Here is a 13,284-nt window from a genome sequence, read left to right on the forward strand (position 1 = left end):
TCAATCTTTTCTCCGTTGATAAGAAAGTTGTTTATTGGTCCAGTGGTGAGGATTTTTGTTTTCTTGACACTGAGATGTAATACATACCTAAGGCTGTGCTCTTTGATCTTCATCAGTAAATGTTTTAAGTCCTCTTCACTTTCAGCAAGCAAGGGTGTATGATCTGCATATTGCAGGTTGTTAATGAGTCTTCCTCCAATCCTGATGCCACATTTTTCTTCATATAATCATGTGATTATCAGATTCAAAATGGCCAATACCATTTCATTTTAGCTCACTAATTCCTAGGCTGTTGATGTTTATGAATCCATTTCATTTTTGACAATTTCCAATTTCCCTAGATTCACACTTGGCACATTCCATATTCTGATTATTAATGGATATTTTCAGCTGTTTCTCTTCTTTTTGAGTTGTGCCCTATCTGCAAATGAAGATCCTGTGTGCTTTACTCCATTTGTGTCATAATCGTCAACTCTACTTTGAGGAGGCATCTCTTCCCCAGTCACATTTTGAGTGCTTTCCAATCTGAGGGGCTCATTTTCCGGCATATATATCTGACAGTGTTTCTCTGCTATTCATAAGGTTTTCAGTGACTAAATATCAGGAAGTAGTTCATCATGTCTTCTTCCTAGTCTGTGTCTGTATGGAAGCTCATCTGAAACCTGCCCACCTTGGGTGACCCTGCTGGTATTTAAAATGCCCTTGGCATGGCTTCCAGAATCACAGCAATTCACAAGCCACCACAGTATGACAAACTGTCAGTTGAGTGGTGGATATCCTACATCGCCAGTCTAAAACATATGATAGAGGTGGTGTTTCAGAACACTGAGGAGAAATAAAATGTAACAAAGTTGGACTGCTGTTTTTGTTGTTAGTTGCCATCTAATCAGTACAAACTCTTTGTGACCCTATGCACCACAGAAAGAAACACTGCACCAACCTCACAACCATTGCTACTCCCAAGCCCATTACTGCTGCCACTGTGCCAATCCATTTCATTGGGGGTCTTTCTCTTTTTTTATCAAACATGAAATTCTTCTCTATGTACTGGTTCCTCCTTATAATATGTCTAAAGTATGAGGGATGAAGTCTGCTCATCCCAGCTTCCAATGAGCACTCTGGCTATGCTTCATCCAATACAAATCTGTTTGTTATTTTGGCAGTCCATGCTACTTTCAATATTCTCCTCCAATATCATAACTGAAATGCATCAATTCTTCTGTGTACTTCCTTATTCATTGTCCAACTTTCACATGCATATGAGGTTATTGAAAAAATCATGACTTGGGTCAGGCACACCTTAGTTCTCAAACTAACATCTTTTCTTTTCATCACTTTAAAAAGGCCTTGTGAAGATTTGCCCAATGCAATATATTGTTTGATTTCTTGACTGTTGCTTCCATGAGTGTTGCTGGTTGATCCATGCCAAATGAAGTCTTTCACAACTTCAATGTTTTCTCCATTTGTATGGATATGTTTATGGGTCCAGAGTTGGGGATTTTGCTACTGGGCAATCATTATCAATATGGAAAAAATGTAAAAATTTATACCTAGTTCAACACTTTCTTTTGATATCTTGGTGTGGCACTGTGGGTTAATATGCTGGACTGCAAAGTCAGTTTGAACCCCAAGGTTGATGGTTAAAGCTCACCAGCTGTTCCTTGGAAACCCTATATAGTGTCTTTATGGGTCAGAACTGACTTGTCAGCACTTAACAATATCAACAACTCTTCTGGGTTTTGGTCAGTAGTGCTTAATCTATTAATTCTGTTCTTGAAATGATCTCTAAATTCAGGTGGGATATTTTCAAGTTTTTAAAATTGTTTTCAGCAAAATAATATTTGCTTGTGAAATTAATGATATTGTTTGATGGTTTCTGCATTTTGTTGGGTTATCTTTGTTTGAAATGGACACAAATATGAATCTCTATCAATCAATTAGTTGGGATCCTGGTGTGCTGCTGTAGGATCAGCATTGGACTGATTAACCACAAGGTCAACAGCTCAAACCCACCAGCTGCTCCTCAGTAACTCTATAGGGTTGCTACTGAGTCAATAGGACTTACCAAAAGCAACAAGAAATAATCAGTTGGCCAGGTAGCTGTCTTCCAAATTTATTGGCATAGGTGACTGTGTGCTTCCTGTGCTGCATCAGTTTGTTGAAATATTTCCATTTATATTCTGTCAATTCGTGAGCCTTATTTTTCACCAGTGCCTATGAAATGCCTGTAACTTTTCTTTTGTTTTCTACTTAACTTTTCTTTGTTCTTTTAATTTAACTATATCTTTTATAAGTAACACATAACTGATATTGTTTTATGTATTTATCTTGTTGTTGCTGTTGAATGCTATCATTTCAGTTGCAACTTTTAACAAACCTGTGCAAAGCAAAATGAAACTCTGCCAGGTACTAAGCCATCCTCACACTGCTGTTGCCACTGGAGGCGGGGTGGGGGTGGGGGGTTCCTCATTTTTGCTTGCCCTCTACTTTTCTGAGCATGATATCCTTTTCCAGAACCAGGTACATCCTGAAAACAGGTTCAAAGCATGAGATCAAAGTCTTTTAATTCTTCCTAATAAGCAACTTGCTGGCTGTATTTCCAACAAAGATTTGTTTGTTGTTTTGGTAGTCCATGGTACTTTCAATAGTCATTAACATCATAATTCAAATGCATTAATTTTTCTATGATCTTACTTATTCATTGCCCATGAATATGAGATGAATGAAAGTACCATAATATAGGTCTGGTATACCTTAAAGTTCTGACTAACATATTTGATCTTGAATACTTCAAAGTGATCTTGTGTAGCAAATGTGTGCAATGCAATGTGTCCTTTGATTTCTTGACTGCTGGTATCATGAGCATTCATTATGGATCCAAATACATTTCTGTCTTTGACAACTTCAATTTGTTCTCCATTCATGATGTCATTTATTAGTTCATTTGTGAAGGTTTTCATTTTCTTTACATTGAGGTGCTATTCAACTGAAGGCTGTAGTCTTTGATCTTCATCAGTAAGTATTTCAAGTGAAGAGACCTTGAAATACTTACTGATGAAGATGAAAGGCAACAGCCTTCAGTATGAATTGAACCTCAATGTAAAAACAAAAAAGGAAAAATCCTCACAACTGGACCAGTAAATAGCATCATGATACACAGAGACAAGATCGAAGTTGCCAAAGACTTCATTTTTACTGGATCCACAATCAACACTCATAGAAGTAGCAGTCAAAAAATCAAATGATGTATTATTAAATTAGGTAAATAAACTTCAAAAGACCTCTTTAAGTATTCAAGCACAAAGATATTACTTTGAAGATTTAGGTGTGCCTGACTTAAGCCATGGTGTTTTCATTGGCCTCTAACACATGCAAATGTTGGACAATGAACAAGGAAGACTAGAGAAAAGCTGATGCATTTGAACTCTGATGTTGGAAAAAAATATTGAAAGTATCATAGTTTTCCAGAAGACTGAGCAAATGTCTTTTGGAAGATGTCCAAATTGTTTTATAGAAGCAATGATGGCGAGACTGTGTCTATCATACATTGGGCATGCTATAAAAAGAGACCAGACTTAGAGAAGAACATCAGGCTTGGTAAAGTGGAGAGTTGGTCAAAAAGGAGAACTCAGTGGGGGACTGACAATGTGGCAGCTCCAATAGATGCAAACATAGCATCAATTTGAGTATGACCCAGGACAGGATTTCATTTTCTTGTACATAGTGTGATTATGAGTCAGAACTGACTCTATCACACATAGCAATAACATCAATGATTTATGTCACTGATGTTGTTTAAATTTACTTTGATCTTTTTGAGATTTTTTTTTTTTTTTTGAATACTAAGACTTTTTAAAAACGTATTTTTCTTCTTCCTGAAATTGACCTTGAGAAATTTTATTGGTAATTGTCTCTTGTTGTTAAGTGCTATCTAGTTGGTTCTGACCCTCACAGACCCCATATAGGATTTCCAAGGAGCAACTGGTAAGTTTAAACCATCAACTTTGTTATTCAAACAGACCTTGTAGCCCTGCACTTATCTTACAGCACCATACCAGGTCTTAATTTATTTCCTTTATGTCTTTTTTTGATTGAAAAATGTGATTTTGTTTCCTGTTTTCAGTTTCATTGGGTTTACAATATAAGTTGACAATTGTTTTCCCTCAACATTTTAAAGTTAATATTGTATCTTTGTTGTAATATATTTTAAATACATTTCTACTTCTTGAAGTGAATGCAATGATCATTTCCTTGAGGTAGTCTTTTTTTTCAGATTATGTTCAACATGTTTAATGTCTCTTCTTATATTCCACAGATTCATGATGGAGTAACTAAGTGTCGTGTTGTTTATTCATTCATTCCATTTCTTGAATCTGTGGTTTGATGTCATCATATCAGTAAAGTTCTAGGTGCTTATGATTTCAAATACTGCCACTTCATTCTATTATTTCCCTCCCCAAGAAATCTGATTACATCTATGACAAGTATCCTCATGTTCTCCTAATCACTCTTCATATGCTAATAATGGTGAAGTTTAGTAGATTGATCTTCTGGCTCACTAATTATCTATTAAGTTAAATTGAGTCTGATCTTTATCAAAACCATTGGCATGCAAATTTTAAGTATATATTCATTTACAGAAAATATATTTGGTTCTTAGAAAAATGTGTCTGGTCATTTTTTATAGCATCTTTAATTAAATATGTTTAAACTACTTATTTTGTGATCATTCTTATATTTAAAGCTTTTACAGACTTTGGTCATTAACTTTTTTGTGACTCACTCTCATGGTGCCTTCCTTAATCATTGTTTTCAAAACTGTGCATCACCTCCTCAGTTCTTTATTTTTTGAATTCTAATATGGCAATGTTTAGTAAATATTGTTACAGAAAACATTTGCTCTTGGTTTTGCTACATGTTTGGGGAAATTATCAAAGTAGGAGCATTGTTTTCTCATGTTGTTACCTAGTGGTGTTGTTGCAGAGCTACCACAAGTTTATTACTTTAACAACAAAAAAAATTTTCCTCACAGTTAAGGAGCCTGGAAATTCAAAATCAGAACATCAACTCCGGGGGTAGGCTTTCTCTTTCTGTAGGCCCTGCAGTACGTATTTGTATCCTTTCAACATCAGTGAACTTGACATTTCTAAGAGACAGCCATGTGTCTTGGCTTGAATCTTTCCCTGCTTCTAGTAGGTTCTTATCAGAGAGACCAAAGGTCATGCTCCACTTCCAGGTCTTCATTCTTGAGAGCAATCATATCCTTCATTCACTGCTTCCGTTTCAATCGTTTATATCTTATAATATAAAAGGTCATAGAATAATATAAAAGGCAGTCAGGATAATATAATAATATAACATAAAAGGCAGTTAGGAGCTCCATCAGCAATAACACAGACTACTGGATGAAAAAGGTTCAAGAGACAGTCTCAGAACACTGAACCACATACCAAGGAACTTTTAGAAAGTTTGAAGGCTTACAGCCAGTGGAATTTATAGCAGAAGCAAGAAATACAGTGCTTTTAGATATGCCAGCACCAATGGCTCCTGGAGAGACCTTCTTGAATGAGATGGAGCTGGGAAAGGATCAGAGCCACCATGGATGCCTGACTCTGGACAGATCCTCAGAGATACAGGTGTGGACACTCTTCTTCTTTTATTTCAATCCATTCATTGGTCTCTCACTGTCTGTGTACCTCCATTCCAGTGAGCAGACACCCCAGTACAAGCTGCCATATACCAAATAGGCAGCCAACACATGCAACAGTTATTCTGAGTTGAGTAACAAGATGAGTGGAAGGGAAGCTCATCTCATGATCACATCTGCTAGAAGGAAATCAGAAAGCATAATAAAATACCAATACATACATTCATCTAAGTATTAATGTCACAGCCAACTACTGAAAATGTCCAAAAAACATATTAACATCTCTGGACATGTACAGAACCAAGATAAAGTGACTAAGACAAATGTTCTAGAGGAGGCCAGAGTTTGGAAATGCCTGAGGAATTCAGAAACATGATAATGAAAACTAAAAAAAAACAATTTATAGAGGAGTTGAAAAATAAGGAAGAAGTCAGTAAAGCACTACAGGAACAAACAAATAAGATAGAAACAGCAATGAAAAGAATTAAATATGAACAAAAAGTGGTCCAAATGATTAATAATACAATACAAAAATGGACAATATACTGAATTAGCAAAGAAAATTAAAATCAAAGAAGAACATGGAAACATTCAATTTAGGAAGAAAATGACAAAAAGAACACACAAAAAATTATATGAACTCAGCATAGGAAGATGTGCAGAACAAAGAAACCAGTAGAACCACATACAAACAAACATAATGACAGCAATTAATCCATATATATCAATAATTATCAAACATGCAATCAAGATGTATTGATCATTCTGGTGATTGGAATGCAAAGGTTGGGAGCAAAGTGGAAGGATAACTGGTTAGAAATTATGGCCTTGGTGATAGAAATGATGCTGGAGAACGCATGATAGAATTCTACAAAAACAATGATATGTTCATTTCAAATACCTTATTTAGACAGCATAAGAGAAAACTATACTCAAGGACCTCACCATATGGAATAATAGAAATCAAATTGACTACGTCTGCAGAAAGAGACGATGGAAAAGCTCCATATAATCAATGAAAACAAGGCCAGGGGCAGACTGTGGAACAGACCATCAATTATTCATATGCAAATTCAAACTGAAGCTGAAGAAAATGAAAACGAGAACCAAAATATGACCTTGAATATATCCCACCTGAATTTAGTGATCATCTGAAGAACAGATTTGATACATTAAACACAAAAGACTGAAGACAAGAAGAGTTGTGGAATGATATAAAAAACATCATACATGAAGAAAGCAAAAGTTATTGAGAAGGCAAGAAAGAAGGAAAAGGTCAAAATGGATGTCAGAAGATACATTGAAACTTGCTCTCCAGTGTAGAGATGCTAAAGCAAATGGAAGAAATGAGGAGGTACAAGAGCTGAACAGAAAATTTCAAAGATCAGCTCAAAAATATAAAGCCAAGCATTACAACAAAATGTGCAAAGATCTGGAATCAGAAAACCAAAAAGGAAGAACATACTCAGCATTTCTCATGCTGAGGGAACTGAAGAAACAATTCAAGTCTTTATTTTGTGAATGAAAGATTCTCTGGGAAAACTATTGAATGGTGCAGAAAACATCAAGAGAAGATGGAAGGAATACACAGAGTCACTGTATGAAAAAGAAATGGTGAATATTCAACCATTTCAAGAGGTAGCATATGATAAAGAGCCAATGATACTGAAGGAAAAAGTCCAAGGTGCATTGAAGGAATTGGCAAAGAACAAGGCACCAGAAATTGATGGAATACAACTTGAAATCTTTCAAGGAAGTGAGGCAGCACCGGAGGCACTCACTCATCTTTGCCAAGAAATTTGGAAGACAACTATCTGGCCAACTGATTGGAAGAGATCTATCTTTGTGCCCATTCCAAAGAGAGGTGACCCAACGGAATGCAGAAATCATCAGACAATCTCTATGATATCCCATGTGAGTAAAGTTTTGCTAAAGGTAATATAGAAACAGATACAGTCATACATTGAAAGAGAACTTCCAGAGATTCAAGCCAGATTCAGAAGAGGCCGTGAAACTAGGGATATCATTACTGATGTCTGATGTATCTTGGCTGAAAGCAGAGAATATCAAAAAGATGTTTACCTGTGTTTTATTTACCAGGCAAAGGCTTTGGATTGTGTGGATCATGGCAAGCTATGGACAGCATTGAGAAATATAAGTATTCCAGAACATGAGCAATCTGTAACTGGACAAAAAGCAATTGTTCAAACAGAACATGGGACATTGAATGTTTTAAAATTAAAAAAGGTGTGTGTCAAGGTTGTAATATTTCACTATACTTATTTAACCTGTATGCAGAGCAATAATCTGAGAAGCTAGGTTATATGAAGAAAAACATGGCATCAGAATTGGAGGAAGACTCATTAACAACCTGTGATATGCAGATGATACAACCTTACTTGCTGAAAGTGAAGAGGACTTAAAACATTTACTGATGAAGATCAAAGAGCACAGCCTTTGGTATGGATTACATCTTAATGTCAAGAAAACAAAAATCCTCACCACTGGACCAATAAACAACATTCTTATCAACAGGGAAACAATTGAAATTGTCAAGGATTTCATTCTTCCTGGATTAACCATCAACACTGTCTGCTGCAGCAGTCAAGAGATCAAATGACGCATTGCATTATGTAAATCTGCTGCACAAGACCTTTTTAGAGTGTTGAAGAGCAAAGATGTCAGCTTGGGGACCAAAGTGTTCCTGACCGAAGCCATGGTATTTTCAATAACCTCATATGGATGCGAAAGCTGGACAGTGAATAAGGAAGATCATAGAAGAATTGATGCTTTTGAGTTATGGTGTAGGAGGAGAATACTAAAAGTGCCATGGGCTGCCAAAAGAACCAATAGATCTGTTTTGGAAGATATGAAGCCAGAGTACTCCTTGGATGCCAAGATGGCCAAACTTTGTCTCTCACACTTTGGACATATTGTCAGGAGGGACCAGTCACTGGAGAAGGATATCATGTATGGCAAGGTAGAGGGTCAGAGAAAAGAGGGAGACCCCCAACCGTATGTATTGGTAGCATCGATGGACTCAAGTGTGGCAACAGTAGTGAGGTTGGCCCAGGATCAGGCAGTGTTTTAGTGTTTTGTTCTGCTGTGCATAAGGTCACTATGGATCAGTGCCGACTCAATGGCACCTAATAGCAACAACAATCGATAATTATATTGAATATAAATGAATTAGATGTACATAAAGGAGTTCTGGCAGCATGTTGTTGTCAGGTGCCATCGAGTCGGAACCGACTCATAGTGACTCCATGCTAGGAGTGACAAACTACTTCCAAATCGCTAGTCACTGAAAACTGATAGCATAGTGGTTAGGAATCGGGCTGCAAACCGCAAGGTCAGCATTTTGAAACTACAAGCTGTTCCGTGGGAGAAAGATCAGGCTTTCTTCTCCCATAAAGATTTACAGCCTTGGAAACCCTGTACAGGGTAGCTATGGGTTGAAACCGACTTGACGGCACATGACAACAACAACAAATTAATAGATGGAGAGTGGCAGAATAGATAAAAACACAGGATCCTTTAATATGCTGTCTGCAAGAGACACAGCTTACCAACAGAGATAAAAACAGACTAAAAATCAAAGGATTGAAAAAAACATATCAATCTAATTGAAATAAAAAATGAGCAGGAGTGGTAATACTAATTTCTGATACAATAAACCTTAAGGCAAAAACCAGCATAATAGATAATGATGGACATTATCTCAGAATTAAAGGGACAAGTAAATAAGATGACATAACCACAATAAATATCTATGCACCCAATGAAAAAAGATCCAAAATATATAATACAAACTAATATATTTGAAGAAAGAAATACACAAATATACAATAGAAGTGGGTGATTTTAATATACCACTTTCAAATATGGATAAACAACCAGAAAGGTGTTCGACAAACACAGAAGAACTAAACAACACAATCAGCCAACTGGACTTCATAGATGTGTACAGAGCATTCAACCCAACAAGAACAGAATACACATTCTTTTTCAGTGCACATGAACAATCTCCAGAATAGACCATGTGTTAGGCCACAAAACAAGCCTCCATAAATTTAAAAACATCAAAATACTACAAAACATCTACTCAAAGCTCAATGCTATAAAATTAGAAATCAACAATAGTAAGACAATGAAATAAAGTCAAATACATGTAAACTGAGTAACATCTTGCTGAAAAACAACTAGGTAGTAAAAGAAGAAAACATGAAGAATACACACAATTCCTAGAAACAAATGAGAATGAAAACACAATGTACCATAATCTTTGGGACACAGCAAAAGCAGTACTGAGAGGCCAGTTTATTATAATAAATGCACACATCCCAAAAGAAGAAAGAACCAAAATCAATACATTAACACAACATCTCCAACAACTAGAAACAGACCAGCAAAGTAAACCTACAATTAACAGATGAAAAGAAATAATAAAGATTAGAGCAGAAATAAATGAGATAGAAATAGAATAACTATAGAAAGCGTCAACTGGGACAAGAAGCTAGCTCTTTGAAAGAATTAATAAAATCAAGAAAACATTGGCAAGCCTAACAAATGGAAAGAGGGAGAAGATACAACACACATAAGAAACCACATGGGTGATGTTGCAACAGAACCAATAGAATTTAAAGAGCATAATAACAGAATATTATGAGAATTATACTCCAATAAATTTGGAAACCTAGATGAGATGGATACATTTTTATAAAAGCATGACCTACCTAAACTTACACAGGCTGAAGTAGAAAACTTGAGCAGACCAATAGCAAAGGAAGAAATTAACCAGGTCATCAGAAACCTCCCAATCAAAAATAGTCCAGGTTCAGATGGCTTCTTTGGTGAGTTTTATCAAACATTCATAGAAGAGCTGTCACCAATTCTACTAAAATTATTCCAGAATATTGAAGAGGATGGAAAACTCCTAATACATTTTGTGAAGCAAGCATGACCATCATATCCAAACCAGAGAAGGACATCATTAAGAAAGAAAACTATAGACCAATATCTATCATGAACATAGATGCAAAAATTCTCAACTAAATCCTAACCAACAGAATTCAACAATACATCAAAAAAATAATACATCATGATCAAGTGGGATTCATATCAGGGATGCAAGGATGGTTCAACATTAGAACAAGGATCAAAATTGTCCACCATATAAATAAGAAAAAAGAAAAGAACCACATGATCATATCGATTGATGCAGAAAAGGCATTTGACAAAATCCAACATCCATTCCTGAGAAAAACACTCAGCAAAGTAGGAATTGAAGGGAAATATCTCAACATAATTAAGAGCATATATACAAAACCAACAGCTACAATCACTTTCAATATAGGGAAACTGAAAGCCTTCCCCTTGTGAACTGGTACCAGACAAGGATGCCCTTTACCACCATTCCATTTCAATATTGTTTTGAAAGTCTTGTTGTTGTTGTTGTCAGGTGCCATCGAGTCGGAACCGACTCATAGCGACCCCATGCCACAGCTATAAGGTAACATAGGGAAATTAAGGGCATTCAAATTGACAAAGAGTATGTAAAACTCTCTCTATTTGCAGATGATATGATCCTACACATAGAAAACCCCAATGACTCAGCAAAAAAATCTTCTGGAACTCATTGGAAGATTAAATAAAGTGGCAGGGTGAAATATTAACATACAAAAATCAGTTTCCTCTAAACTAATAATGACAATGATGAAAAGGTAATTAGGAAAGCAATACCAATTACAATAGCCACCCAAAAGATGAAATATTTAGGAATAAATGTTACCAGAGAAATAAAGGATCTTACAAAGAAAACTACAAAACACTGCTACAAGAAACCAAATTATACACAAAAATGGAAGAATATACCATGTTATTGGATAGGACAACTTAATATTGTGAAAATGTCAATATAAAGCAATCCCAATCTAGATTCCAATTTAGAGAGATGGAAAAAACAATTACAAACTTTATATGTAAAGGAAAGAGACCCAGGATAAGCAAAGCACTGCTTTAGAAGAATGAAGTGGGAGGACTTTCACCCCCTGATTTCCACAAAATTTACAACATGGCTACATTGGTCAAAACAATCTGGTATTGGTACAATGAAAGATACATGGATCAAAAGAAGAGAACTAAGAATACAGAAATTAACCCATCCACATACAGCCAACTGATATTTGACAAAGGGCCAAAGTACACTGAGTGGGGTAGACATAATCTCTTCAACAGATGGTAGTGGCAGAACTGGAGATCAATATGCAAAAGATTAAAACAAGACCTTTACCTCATGCCATATACAAAAAAACAACTCAGCATGTATTAAAGACCTAAATGTGAATCCCAGAATTATAAAGGTCATTAATGAAAAAATAGGGACAAATATATCTGGAGTCCTGGTGTGATGCTGTGGGTTAATGCACCAGACTGCAAAGCCATTTGAATTGCAAGATCAGGGTTTAAGCTCACCAGCTGCTCCTTGGAAACCCTATACAGGTTTGCGATGGGTTGGAATCGACTTGAGGCCACTTAACAACAACAAACAAAGGTCCCTAATCTAGGGCACACACAGACTACAACACATTGCAAAATTTAAATCAAGCAAAAGTAGACAAAATAGATGATTGGGACATTCTAAAAATTAATAGCTTGTGTGTATGAAAAGATTTCACCAAAATGGTAAAAAGGGAGCCCACAAATGGGAAAAATCTTTTGCAATTACATATCAGATGAAGGACTAATTTCTAAAATCCACAGAAAATTACAACATCTTTACAAGTAAAAGACAAATAACCCAATTAAAAAGTGGGCACAGGACATGAACAGATACTTCACTAAGGAAGATATTCAGGCAGGCAACAAATATATGAAGAAATGTTCACAATCATTAGCCATTAAAAAGATGCAAATCAAAAGAAAAATGAGATATCTTCTTCCACCAGCAATAACAGTGAAGTTTAAACATTAAAAGGACAGTAAATGCTGGGAAGGATGTGGAGAGACTAGGACCCTCCTACATTGCTGGTCAGAATGCAAAATGGTCCAACCACTCTGGAAAACAGTATGGCACTTCCTCAGAAAGTTGAAAATAGAAATACCATATGATCCAATAATTCCTCTACTTGGTGTATATGCACAAGAATTATGACCCATAACATGCACACCAATGTTCATAGCAGCACTATTAACAATAGCAAAAAGATGGGGACAACCTGAATACCCATCAATGGAAGAATGGATAAGCAAACTTTGGTATATACACACAATGTAATATTAAGGTACCTTGAAGAATAACAAGGAAGCTGTAAGCCACCACATAACATGGGTGAACCCTGAGGACATTATGCTGAGTGAAATTAGTCAATCACAAAAGAACAAATATTGCATAAGACCATTATTAAAAAGATACCCATACGCAAAGGGAAAAAATAAATTAAATAATTTGTTGGTTATTGGTGGGGGTGTGGTTGGGGTGTTTGGGGAGGTGGAGGTAGGCGAAGGTGGAGCACAGGGTAGGAGGCAGACACCTCATAGTTCGGGTGTTGGGGAAGGGAATGTACAAGAAGGGGTAGGGGTGGAAGAACATGTTTGCATTGGCTAAATGGGACACAGGAAAACAGTGATACATGCTC

This window comes from Chrysochloris asiatica, unplaced genomic scaffold, assembly GCF_000296735.1.
Source record: "Chrysochloris asiatica unplaced genomic scaffold, ChrAsi1.0 scaffold00089, whole genome shotgun sequence".
Lineage (NCBI taxonomy): Eukaryota > Metazoa > Chordata > Mammalia > Afrosoricida > Chrysochloridae > Chrysochloris > Chrysochloris asiatica.